The following is a 13,257-nucleotide window of genomic DNA, read 5'->3' as shown; positions in this document are numbered from 1 at the left end:
TTACTAATTCGCAACTCTCAAGCAAAATCAAGAGGAAGAGTAGCACACCCCCCCTCCCTCCTTCACCTTGTTATGCAGCCACTGGGTATATCCTCTTAAGACAAGTATTTTAAAAGTTTAGATGTCTGTTGGTTGGTTGCTCATCTACCATACTTACTGAACCTGCTGCAGCACTAAACCTGCAACCTCCATGTCTATATGCATGGCTCTTTTAATCCATTATGCTTCTTGTACATTTCCCCATGGAAGTACCAACCTTATCAGACCCAACCCTGCTTCAGACCCTGAATCCAAGGTGGCACTTTGGCTAAAGTGTACTTTGCGCCCATTTTAAATGGCGGCATCAATATATACTGGGGTTTTGGATAATATGGGCAGCCATGCCCTGTACTACTGTATAAGAAATCCAGATCTGCACGGACATCGGAGTGTGAATCGACACAAGGAAGAACGCAGCTGTGAGGCATATGCTTTCTTCATTCATTTACAGCTCTGAAACCTGGAGAACCTGTGGCATATTCTAAAAGATTTAGAGGATACAGGATGATGGGGAGCAGGGGTATATGGAAAATGCATCTCAACAGAACCTCATAACCTGTTACAAGTGGGCTGTGTATCTCATAATGTGATGCTTTTACTACACACCACAGCTGTAAAATTTCTTTAACAGAAAACAAAAATTACTGTTTAAAACAGAAGAAGCCAGTGTGACCTGCTGGTTAGATTTTAAATCATATCATAGTTTCTGGCTCATTGGCCAAGTAAAATTAAACTTCACCCCCTTATGCCTCAACAAAAAAAAACAAAACAGGATAAGCTGGGCTCACCAGCATTTGTAATGGAGAATGTTTGAAATTCAAGCTCGAGAGTGGATGTCAGGGAGCTACCAGCCTCCGGTCACAGGACACAGACCAGCCCTTCAGGTGTCCACTTGAGCTTACAAGACACCAGGCACTCCCCTGACTATGATTCACCCAGCGCACCACACAGCCATGTAGTATTTAGTGGCCGAGTTGGGGACCAGTTGCACCAAGCTGCATTTCAGCAGGGTGTCAAAGTCACACAGATAATGGACTTTCAGATGTCACAGGGAAGCAGTAACCTACAGTACAGCACAATATTGCCAGCAGTTGGGAACACAAAATAGCACACAAATACTGTACTGATCTAATAATTCTTAGTTTTTACGCATATGCAGCAGGTTGTGTTACTGTAAAAGGTACTGGGACTCAAGTGCTATTTAACTTCCCATGCAAACTGGACTGACACAACAGCGATAAGACACTAACTTGGAAGGCCAAGGACAAGTAAGTCTCAAATCCTGATTCTGGAAGAGACACACACACACACAGGAGGCTGTGTGGTCCAATGGTTAAAGAAAAGGGCTTGTAACCAAGAGGTCCCCGGTTCAAATCCCACCTCAGCCACTGACTCATTGTGTGACCCTGAGCAAGTCACTTAACCTCCTTGTGCTCCGTCTTTCGGGTGAGACGTAATTGGAAGTGACTCTGCAGCTGATGCATAGTTCACAAACCCTAGTCTCTGTAAGTCGCCTTGGATAAAGACGTCTGCTAAATAAACTAATAATAAACACAAACTGTATTGATTTGATTCATTGGTGTTCTTTTAGTGTCTAAAAGGAAATGATTGAACCAACTGTAATGGAAAATGAAGTTGGCTAAATGCACAAAAATCACAAAAAGAGCCAAATTGTTATCATGGTTGTAGGAAACATTTGGTCTCAGGGACTGGCCAAATGAGGCTGCAGCATGGCCTGCACCAGGACCCGGGTATGTTTGATTCTCCAGTGGGATGGAGTACAAATCCGCTGTTCACTCCTGTCTCTCGTCTAGTAAAACATTCTGCTTTCCCAGGACCCCCCTCTCCTTCCCCCCCAGGGAGCTGTTATTTACAGTGCAGTTATTATTACCAATTTAAACATGCACTGGTCTCCATCATGTTAACGGATTAAGCTGATAGATTTAACGTGCAGATTGCACTGTTCTGGATAACAAAGGAGACATTCACAATGATGTACTCCAGTGTTCTCTCGCTAAAAAGAATGAAGCTGAATAAAAAAAAGCAAGACAAAGCTGCAGACAAGAGGAATATTTTAAATTAAATTATACATTTTGAACAAGGAAAAAAAAAACACAAACTATGCATGTCAACGTTTGAAGCTTGCTGAAAGACCAATATAATTTTTGCTAAAACTGTAAAATGAACCCACATTAAGGATGTAAAAATTATATTTCCATATTTTATTCTATTTCAGTCATATGTAACATATGCAGTACATTTTACATAACTGCTCAAAAATTACATGAGCGCGAGAGTTAAAAAAAAAATAAAAAAATTAATAAAAAACAAAAGAAATAAGCAAGACTGGTCCCAACATACTTACCGTATTTACTATTGTAAAAAAAAAAAAAATGAAAACAAATATAATATCTATTTAGGTATCCCAGGATATTTAGTCAGCAGGCGGTCTGAACAGGGTATAACAGGGCAACAAATATCTCACGCGCAAGCCGCACAGTCCAGCAGAGGTGCCCCAATAATTTCTGGATCCACTGTGCAGTATACATGTTTAATATATTTTAAATTGGTAAACAGAAGAAAATGTATTCCCTTAAATGTTGGTATAGTGAAAATACTCTCCTCAGAAATATTTTCCAGATTGTAAAAATCATATTCCCAAATGATTTAATATTTTGGCTGTGACACTGTAGCAGAGTAAAAGAGAAGAAACTGCTCTAACTTAGCATGCCATCTGCAGGTGCTGAAGTAGTGATAATAAATCAGCAATATATCTGTCACACTTTTACTGAGCTTGGACTTCCTGCAAGTGAAGATTTCATTTGAATGTTTGTGCTTAAATGTTTCTGGACAGTTTAAATTGTAGATCCCATGTTGATTTTGGATTCTATGTAAGACAATGCTCATTGATTTCATAACTGAGATAAGGATTTAAACTGGCCTGCCAATTTGGCACAATAAGTAAGCATCCAAGTGTAAACAGTACAGTTGTTAGCACTTTGGATTACCAGACATGTATAGACATTTAATTACATTGTAATAACTGGGTAGCAGTTTTTACACATGGCAATAGTGTTGTGGACAACATGGTTACCGTGTGTATTTGGCCATTTCCTCACTCCACCAGTAGTTTCCATACAAGAGCAGGTAGTCAACAAGTTACTACCATGTTGTTACAAGTATGCCCCATGTTAATGTACACATTTATAAACATTTGTAACGTGAAAGCCCTACTTTTGTTTTTATTAACACAAAGAGTATTGTTCAGTTGCCATGTCTATTCAATCCTGGGTCTACTTTATAAGGCCACCTGAAATAAGTTCAACTGAATCAAATTCATAACCAACATTTAAACCAGAGACCTAGAGTTGAAAAGCTTTCTATCCAGCTGCCAATCTGCTGAGCATCCAGCCCATTAGTTTGTAGTTATGCTCAACTCAAAGGGTGGTTCAAACTCAGTTGTTTCATAAATTACAAGCCGTGAGTGTATAGGTATTGAATGGTCACTGTACCCTTAACAACTACTTCTTTATAAGAACGTGTTCTGCAAAGCACACCGACTTGTGTTGCAATTGGCGTTGCTTACCAAAGCTCTATCGTTGCATGGGCTGTTTTATAATTATTATTGCTTTAAAAGCAGCTACTTTAGTTGTAAATTGCATATCTCAACATCTTACTTTAAAGGCACTGCACTTCAAAAGCAAAAAGGTAATTCAATGTTTAAAAAAGAAACTCATAGGAATGCATATAATACTACATAGCCATTTTTTCTGAAACTTCTAATTTTAGGTGGCAATTGGCAGATCAAGCATATCTTTGTACTGAAATACAAAACAAGACTTGTGTGCTAAGCTTGTTAGCCTATAAAACCTTTAATTGTTGGAAACATTATTATTACACAATTTAAAATAACTTTCAGCCAAGAATTAAATCAATTATTGCAAACATATACATATGACAAACTGTTCACTTTTGACTTAGCAAAGACTATTGCGAATAGTATTGGCCACATTTATCAAAGTCTTAACACCAAAATACGATTTGCATTATTTATTTATTTTTGTGAAATGAAAGTTAATGTGTACTGTTTTAAAACTTTGTGATAACAGCACACTCTTGGGTCCTTAAATTAACATTCTTAGTAGAGCTATAAGTAGGGCTTCTGATTTTCGGTTTTAACTGATAAAACCCGATAAAGCACCCCCTACAAAAAAAATAAATAAATCAGTGGATAGCCAATAAACACCAGAAAACACCGGAAAAAATGTGGGAATGGTTAATCTATTCAAGTTTACTTTACCTTTTTCCCATAAATAAAAAAAAAAACATAAATAAAAAATTAAACCTACAAAAATAATAATGAATACATGTCCCAGTGCTGCTGGGCAATGTCCCGCCTTCCTGACTTGTATCTACCATTGATTCGTTCTGAATACTTTAAACCCACCCCGAGTGACGGCACATTCCTACATTTCTATTGGAGACTCGAGATTTAAAACAAGATTACAATCAGGATGGAGGCTTGCTAGCGGGATTTAAAGCTGTATTACAGTTAAGATACAGAGGATTTAAAACAGAATTGTGGCGAAATGTACAAAAATGCCTACAGACAAAAACCCCAGAAGAATGTGCCCGTGACCATAGGGATTTCATTGTGGAAGACAGCAAAGGAAAGAAGGTACAACTTAAGTGTGCAAGTACTGTCGAGTTACTATACATATTTTGACACAAAAAAACCCAAGAAAAAATGCTCAAGCTTTGAAAAGTAACTGAAAACACTAATTTCATACAGTATATCAAAAACGAAAGTCCCGAAAAAAAACGATTTACATAAAACTTGAAAATAGCTCAAAATAAGCACCGAAAAATACAATTAAAAAAAAAACAAAAAACAGAAGCCCTAGTTATAAGATTACCAGTTTTGTTTCTAGACTGAAAATGGTGCAAACTGCAATTCGGTGTAAAGCTCCTGGAAAGTGAGTTAACAAGAGACAACAACAATGAAGGTACCTCCTTCCATGTGCGAGAAAAACAGCTGAACTAATACAGGACCGAGATCTTTTACATTTATTCTCAAAACCAGACAATACATACTGAATACAACATGTATTACAAGCTGGTATAGATATGAACAGTATTATATTCTTGTTTGCTATCTTGTATTTCTATGTCTTACAGATGCAGTAGACTACAGTAAAGCTACTCTACAGTCCAAAATTCCCACTGGTGCCGAGGTGCAGCACACCAGATTATATTCAGAATCGGGCACCTTGTACTGCAGCACTGAAAACACAATCGCTGTCCAAGTTTCCTGTTCAGTCTCAAGTACAGAATCCCAAATGAGATCGAATTCATTAAAGTAACAGAGCGTTGCAGTCTGTGATGCATTGCAGACACTTCAAGATATTAAATTACGACAGTATTATTAGTGTGATGTGCAATTCAAAGGATGGCTAAAAGAAACAGGACAAGGATAATTATATATTGCACCATCAGGGAAAAATATAGGAATTCTTTAAAACTGCAGTGTTTATATAATGAGTAACTGTGTGGTGCATATTGTGCTTGTGTGGCTGTTCGTGTGCATGTGGCTTTCTGTTATTTAAATGACATGTCATGGATAGAAAGATGATTGAATACTGTACCCAAGAACAGCAAGCCCATGAATTGACTGTCACCGGAACCAAGTGGTCACCTGCTCTAAACCCAGTAAGGAGTTTGTTTGTCAATACAAGTGAATGGAAAGAGGCACTTTGAATGGACAGCCACCTGTCTTCAACAGCCACACATGCACCAATGTTCTGTTCCTTTAGTGACCAGTTAATTCCTGTTTCACTGTAGAGTGCTTTCCAAGTGTGACATCTTCCAATTCAATGTTTTAACACATACGTTTTAATACAAAGATATTCTAATCTTTTAAATGACATCTTTACTTCATCTCTCACATACATATCTCTTGACAAAGGTATATAAACATACCGAAATGTTGGGAAGTTGCCTCTTTTGAGCAAAAACGTACTATATATATATATATATATATATATATATATATATATATATATATATATATATATAGACACACACACACATTTTAAACTAAGTGGAAATTTTCATTCTGATGTAATTGGAAACAGGGATCTTTTCCAGTTGCAACAAATTCTTGTGTTACAGTACTGTATTCTTATGGAAAAATGTTAGTTCCTGGGAGGAGAATAAATGGCTCTAAATCGATAAAAGTGCTCCCGTAGCTATGCTCACTGCAGATTCCAGATGCTCAACATTCTTGACATCAGTATGGAAAAATTTACTGTTAGTCTAGAGAAATTTAATATCACCATTCTTGTCATATCCCTCATAGCTACATTATTAGGAGAGGTCTGTGGAAGCTATGAACCAGAGTTAAATGATAAAAAATATGGAGCCTGGGTTTCATTATTGTTGCTTATTATGAAACAATTACCTTGCTTGGAGTAGGAGGAAGGGAGGCTGGAAGGGACTACAAAAACGTTACACTTTTGTTTGCGAGGATGTCTGGAAAAGGGGTTTTCTTAGGGCTATCTATTCGTCTCTGTCTACTACTCCAGGCTACCAAATGCAGGGCTTGAGCCCGATTGTTTTACTACTTCAATGGGGGCAATAAACACTAAAAGAGCATACGAGTATGGCCCAGAATAACACTGTAAACTTTTACAGGCTTAATAAAAATGGGGACAGAACCAGCCTTTAAAATCCCCCTTGTCGAAAGGTAAAGCCATCAAACGGGTTTGCCCTGAGTTTGTCTTTGAAACGGGACTTGTATAGATCTTTACTGTGACTTTAAAGAAAAAGTAGATTTATGGAAAATATAGCATAACATTGGCTCAGAACACGAGAAAACGATGTGCCAGTGAATTGTACAAAGCGTTGCTAGAGTAAGTCACAGGTCCAGGGATACGTAGGGTAACAAACAGGCTTCTCTCAGTAGTCAGCATGCAGGTGCAAGCACTCTCTCACGGTTACCCTCTCATGTGGAATAGTTCTTGGTTCCCACTCCTTCTATTGCAGTTTACAGGTCCTGAAACCAGAATTATGAGCCAACTCAATCAACTAAAACAGACTCCTGTGTACACTAACTCGAGGAATTCATGTAATCTTGAGATTCTTACAAGTAGAAACGGAACAGGATGCAAGTGAAGCCTGACTGCAAAGACCCTGGTTTCCCAGTCCCAATGGTGGACCTAGCACTTTATTATTATTATTATTATTTTTTTTTTTGGCTTACATTTATACTATTTAGCTTCCTTTGTTATAGTTTCATTTGTTAAAACTGTACTTTGGTGAGAAGAGAACCATTAAATAAATGTTCACCAGCATACTAGCAATACCATAACTATTGATTTTGAAATTAAAATCCATTAGGGATTGTTTTATTTGAAACATGCTTAGGATAAAAATGAAATGAAGATAACAGTAGTCTGTCTGATATTATTACTGGGATTATTGGGATATCGCACGCTTAACCCTTTGCATCCAAGTGCAAGGAGTAATTCATTATGTGGCCTAATTTTGATCATCAGATGCTTTAATGTGTGCTAAAAAAAACAGTAAATTTTTCTTTCAATAGATTAGTAATTAATGTACACTGAAAACTCCAACTAGGTAAAGAAATCCTATCTACACTGTAAACGTACCATAAACAAGTCAGTTATGTTACAGTGCACAGGTGGCACTACACTGGTACTCATCTCTTATCCAAATGCTTTTTTAATGAAGTGTATTGAAGTGTTTTTTTAATGAAGTGTATTGCACTGCCCTGTTATTTACAAGCATAATAATGACAAACAGAGCGTGCCGAGCACTTAACGTTTGCTCTCTATACTTCATGACGAGCAGCCCCTTGCACAGTTAGTGTGCTGTGAGCCCATCAGTATTTTACATTCCCTACCCTTCCTAGTACCCTGCTTCCAACCTATCCAGTAAAGGTAAAAATATTTTCTTAACATAAACATTAATTAAAAAGTGCCTTGGAAAAGTGCTGGCAAGCAAAGAACCCTAGAACCAGCACCTCCCGTACAATATAAGATCAACAGCTCTCACCAGCCGCCCCATTGCCATAATCTCCAGGACAGCAATATTAAAACCACAATGGTAACAGCCATGAAGAACTACTGAAGCAATTACATCTCTACAGAAAAGGCAGACTTCACAACATTACTAGGAGAACTTACCAACAGGTACATGTGGTCTTGAATACTACAATATAGGGTTATGAAACTCCTTTAAAAGACACAAAGAGAAACGTGTGTGAAGCAGAGCGTGCCCTGGCAACAGACGGAGTTATCTCCAACTGCACTTTTAACAGCTCTCCCAAATGCAAAAGCGACAGTATGGTCTACCACAAAAACTAAACCAAGCTGCAAAAACAGAATGTAAATGGAGCGGCATCAGTTCTCACAACTCCAATCCAAACTCTGGCTATTGAAAGCGGCAGACAGGCCTGCAAGCTTTTAAAAGGCATGAGTCACTGAATTGTCTGCTCAGCTAACCCTAAACCCCAGGAACGTCAAATCAAGAAGGTTAAACATAGTGGCGGCTGGTGAACTTTGGATCAAGTGGGGCGTCGGAGAAAGAAAATTAACGAATGCATACAGTACAAGCCGTTTTCACACAGATTCTTTCTTACCATTGAAATGCCACTGTGATTAATATGCCTTGATGCTATGTAAAGCCAGTATATTTGCACATGGCTAACAATTTTTTTGTTTGTTTGTTTACTGTGCAATTTAAATCGGTTAAATGTATCTACATTAGCTCTATGTACAATGTATATTAATAAAAATATATTTTAATTAACAAATAGAAACATCATATGTATAATTACACAAAGTAAAGCGGTTAAATAAACAGTACCTCACCTACTTATACAGGAATTTTGATCTTTAAGGGCAGCAAACTTCTCAATGGTTCTCTTGTTGAAGTCTGGTATCTCGTGGATCAGCTGTTTCTCTACTGACAGCATCGCCAGTGCGTTGAGTCGACCCTGGTTCATCGTGTTTCTTAAAAACGTTTTTATCCTTAGTTGTCATGGGTGTTATGAGAATTTGCAGTAATGTTACAGTCTCTAAAAATGTATCCTGGAGATTATTTAAGAAACAAACTGAAAAAGTGCCATAGCACCACTAGCACAACGACACACTGCCATAGCACCACTAGCACAACGACACACTGCCATAGCACCACTAGCACAACGACACACTGCCATAGCACCACTAGCACAACGACACACTGCCATAGCACCACTAGCACAACGACACACTGCCATAGCACCACTAGCACAATGAAATTCTGGCTTCCCATATATAACCGAAAGTTCAGTGCGCAATCTTTCTTTATTAAGCACTGGATATGCTTGCTGGTTAATGCTTGCATTGGTTGTGTCTTTCACACAAGTCACTTTGCAATAACTTTGCACTCACCAGATGTTTTGTGAATGCAAGGCGTTCCTTTGAAATTGCATTGACAATTATTATGTCACACATTTCATTAGCCACTTGCTCCATTTTCTTCATTTCGGCACCTGCAATATTGAACCCAGATCGTCAATGCATTCACGCACTTTGTTGATACTCCTGATAAACTCAGCAGTAACTCTCTCAACATAGACTGTGTCAATGTGTAGTTTCTGGAGTTGACTGTACAACACGTCAACATGGGGAATTCTATCACAAAAATGCTTGCATTGGACTCTAAATCTCCTGAACTTTTGATTGTCTTCCCTTGACAGACCTGACGGAAGACAACGTGTGTGGAGACGTCGTGGTGAGCGTTATGGTGACTGTTGCGTTGTTCAAGCCAACCGGTGGGGCAGTGGAAGTGTGATGATGTGGGGAGGAATCTTCTTTAACACAAGAATGCCTTTGGTGCAGACTGGAAGCCAATCTGGAAGTGTCGATTTTCCAGCAGGACAATGCAAGGCCACACAGTGCTAGGATTATAATTGCACGACTTCAAGAAAACAATGTCGAGGTCTTGCCGTGGTTGGCTTTTTCTCCTCATCTGTGTCCAATAGAACATCTTTGGGACCAAATCGCCAGTGCCATCCACAGGAGACAATCGCGACCAGCCAACCTTCACCAGCTGGCTGCAGCTGCACAGGAAGAGTGGCGGAACATCCCACAGCAGTCTATCCAGAGGCTGATCAGGTCTATGCATCAACGCTGCCAGGATTGTGTTAATGCTCAGGGAGGTCATACCCGATACGAACTTTGTAATGTTTTCATTTTGACAGTGTGTCACATTTCATACTGAAAACGTATGATTCTTTGATCTGTATTTTTGTTCATATTTTCTGTGATTTAGTTTGATATCTATGTTTAAAATATTTTATTAAATCCATTAGACTCGAGTGTGCATCACTGTGTGTGAATATAATTATTTATATATATATATATATACACACACACACACACACACACACATATATATATATATACAAACATACTAATAAATATAAGAGCTGCCACTTAAACACATCTTAAATACATTCCGCTGGTCCACAAACAGCTGGACTTCATGCCAAAACAACATGCTTCTGAAGTCGTTTTCAACATTTTCCGATATGGGGCTTCAAACCGACTTCGTCTCCTGGCATTTCTTTAATCTCGAGTTCCATTGACAATGACGGCTGAAAATATACTAATAATTTAGTACCAAGTCGAAATTGCTTCTGCAGGTTTTTCTAGAGACTTTATTCCTCCTTTTGTCAAAACACCTGTTTAAGTACTTTAATGTACAGTTAAAATGAAATTTACAGTATATGTAACAGTTTGTATTAACTGAGTCTTGACAGGGTCAGTTTTTGTTCCAGAAGTCAACCACTGAAGTCATTAATATGAGGGAATATATTATATTAAGTGACATGCACTTTGTAAAACATGATTTTCATATGACAAGCACTGACAAGACATCAAAATATAGAAGAGTGAAATGAAACTGACTAAGATTAGCAGAAGCCTTTGTTCTCGAGTAGAAGGGGTAGTATTATGGCACCTTCGCATCTGGTTCGTTTGACCCTTTGATGCGGACTTAAGTGCGGTTCTGTTAGTTTAGTGATATGTAAAACCTCCGAGAACCACGTAATCGCACCAGGATGCGCATCAAACCAAGTGAACAGAGATCACTTGAAATGGTCGTCTCAGTTTGCTTGAAAGTGGACTCGGTACGTTTGCCACTTTGGTGGGTTTGATCTTTTGGCAGTGTGAAACACAACGTATTCCAGTTCACGTGGGAACGAACCACTCCAAACAGCGAAGCAAATCGTGGAAGTGATGTACTTCAGCAAGCACCAAGGAAAATGTCTGCCCTTGTCTCAGATATACGCAACGCAGGGCTTGTCAAAAACACACGCACACATACACACCAGACAAGAACAACATAATGTGGCATGTACACAACAGTACATCACAAAAAAAATACTATGGGGCTGATTTATTAACTGGCACAGTCTGCGCTATTCAATGACCAGAGTTTGAGACTTGCTATTGCACCATGCACGTTCTTTAAGCAGAATAGCAAAACTATCACAATGCAAAAAAAAGGCATATGAAAAATATGAAATGACAAAATAATGATTTAGCTTATGCATTGCATCTGTCTTTATTGTGCCACATACACTCGCAGGGAAAACATTGTGCCAATACAAAGCGGTACTGTACAGATATTAGTCACTGTTGCTTCGCCTGAGTTTAGTAAACCAGCTCCTGTTGCATCTGTATCTCACCACCCTGTCACGCATACAGCATTCACAACAAGTTATTATCATCATCATCATCATCATCATCAAGAACAGCTAAATTGCAATTGAGAATGAAAAATATGTAAATATTTTTCAGTCATGATTGTCTCTGACATTTCCTCCAAAAGAACAGTGTTTTTCCAACAAACGCTCTCTTTCAGCATGCTCTGTTTCTTCAATGATTTCATGCTGTTAGCACCAAATAAACCAAAAGAACACGGACAACATCGACACAGCCACAGCACATCAAGTACTCTCCACGTTGGGCATGATGGAAAAAGTTTCCAGAGAGAACTTCTGCACTCGTAAATCAGCAACAGAGCCGAGTGTGTTTGGAAAGTGCAACGTGAAACCAATAGAACTGTAGTCTGGATGAAGCTGCAAGTAAACCAAGCAAATTGGAATGCACTTTAAAAGAAAAAGTTTGCTTGAATTTTTCTGATGTGAAACAAACCGAAGCAAACCTGAAAATGTTTTGATTCGAATCACTTGCAAGTGAACGAACTGTAAAAGTGCTCTCAATGAATAGCTATGCATCTCAAGATTTAATAAACCTGAATGAACCGGGATCTTGTACCCTGAGCCAGATTACGCTGATACAATGACTTTGTTAACCCTTAAAAATGTATTGGTAATCATATGAAAGAACATGTGTTGGTAATGTCAAACCAGTTTGCTGGAGGTGAGACTGGCATAAGTAGAGTTACTAAGGTAACTCCACTTTGCTGGAGGTTTAAAATGATTGCATGGTAAGGAATGTATGGGGAACAAGAAACATATGGTAAACAATTAACCGCAGTAACCTTGTAAAAGAGTGTAGTTAGGGGTTGGTTGCACCTGCGTGGAGTAACAGCTGAATAACTCATTTCTATTATAAATAGTAAGATAACAGAAACAAACTGCAGTCATGTAGTATCTGGGCCTACTGGAGTATAAATACCAAGCATAGTGGCACACACAGACAGAGAAGCTCCCAACAACTCCAGATCATCTCGACCATCAGTTTTTTTTTTTATAAATACAGTTCATACTGGTTCATATAGATGATTTAACCTTCTAAATGCCCACGTGAACTCTTAATTATTCACAATTATAAACCCCAGAATAGACTCTTGAGGTGAAAACATATACATTTACTTTATAAGCTTTAATGGGGGACTTTGGATCAAACACAGCATCCAGATCAGAAATGTATAGAGTAACTTACTTATGTTCAGATTTCTAAGATTGGAGCAAGTTTCTTTCTAGTATTTCATGATTGAGTGTTGATAGTTATGGATGCATTTATTTAAGAAAAAACACTGCAGTACTAAATTCTGTAGCAGCTCATACCTGTTGTGTGTTTAATAAAAGTCTTACATCATGTTCACACATACTGTAGTCACCTATGGAAAATGTGAAATGCTAGTTTGATGACTACAAGGGCAAGGATTACAGTTAGTAAG

At 38.3% G+C, this 13,257-nt stretch overlaps 1 protein-coding gene across 10 annotated transcripts in view; it reads right to left on the bottom strand.

The window, feature by feature from the left end:
• The window catches only part of LOC117394925 (MAGUK p55 subfamily member 7-like), a 138,625-nt gene that overhangs the window by 85,711 nt on the left and 39,657 nt on the right, over nucleotides 1-13,257 (bottom strand). The gene's annotated exons all lie outside the window — the stretch shown is intronic.

The sequence above is a fragment of the Acipenser ruthenus genome, chromosome 3 (assembly GCF_902713425.1).
Source record: "Acipenser ruthenus chromosome 3, fAciRut3.2 maternal haplotype, whole genome shotgun sequence".
Lineage (NCBI taxonomy): Eukaryota > Metazoa > Chordata > Actinopteri > Acipenseriformes > Acipenseridae > Acipenser > Acipenser ruthenus.
The sequence above is the reverse complement of the archived record's forward strand: the minus strand, read 5'-3'. Positions and strand labels throughout refer to the sequence as shown.